This window comes from Erinaceus europaeus, chromosome 2 (assembly GCF_950295315.1).
Source record: "Erinaceus europaeus chromosome 2, mEriEur2.1, whole genome shotgun sequence".
Classification (NCBI taxonomy): domain Eukaryota; kingdom Metazoa; phylum Chordata; class Mammalia; order Eulipotyphla; family Erinaceidae; genus Erinaceus; species Erinaceus europaeus.
The window spans coordinates 56,166,408-56,167,483 of NC_080163.1; positions in this window are offsets into that span (position 1 = coordinate 56,166,408).

Below are 1,076 nucleotides of genomic sequence, written 5' to 3' on the forward strand. Positions count from 1 at the left end.
CAGTGACTTCTGAAATGGAGGAAAGCATGTGAAAGCACTTTGATTTTAAAGTTTGCCCTGAACTCAGGTTTGTGGTCTGGAGGAAGAGAATTAAAACTGTGTTCTGGGAGGTGGCACAGTGAATAAAGCATTGGACTCTCATGCATGAGGTCTCGAGTTCAATTCTCGGCAGCACATGTACCAGAATGATATCTGGTTCTTTCTCTTATCTTTCTCATAAATAAACAGTCAGGTTTCAGCCTGTAACACTGATCTTTAATTTCCTGTATATGAGATAGAATTTCAGGAGAGGAAGAAAAGCCAGAGCACCACTGTGGTATATTCAGCACTAGAGATTGAACTAGGATCCTCAAGCACACAAGCCCTACATATTACCAGTTGATTTATTTCCCCAACCATAACACTGACCTTTTGAAAACATGCTTAACCATCTCCACCTGCTCATTCCCACACACAAACCCTGCCTGGATCAAATATTGATGAAATTCCTTTCATTGCTAAGGAGAGGGTTACAATTCTGTTCTCAAGAAACTAGATATGGATGAGGGAGACAAAAAAAAAAAGTGAAGCAGTACTGCAGCTATCTTTTTCCCTCTTTTTAATAAACTTGTTTTAAATTTTTTATTATCTTTATTTATTGGATAGAGACAGCCAGAAATCAAGAGGGTGAGAGAGAGGGAGAGGGACAGAGAGACACCTGCAGCACTGCTCCACCACTTACAGGTGGGGACTGGGGTCTCGTACCCGGGTCTTTGCACACACTAATACATGCACTTAACCAAGTGTGCCATCACCTGGCCTCTCTTCTTCCCTCTCTATCTTCCACTTTCATCTTGGTTTCTTTATCCAATAAATGAATAAATATTTTTAAAACTTAGTGTGCAAATTTCTAAAAGAAAAAGACTTTCATGTCTGAAGCTCTGAAGTCCCAGGTTCAATCCCCTAAACTACTATAAGCCAGAGCTGTGCAATGCTCTCTAGTAAAACCAAACCAAACCAAACCTTACCAGGGAGCTGGTAAGCTATCCCAATGGGTAGGGCGTCAGCCCTACCATGCTGACAACCCAGGTCTGAGG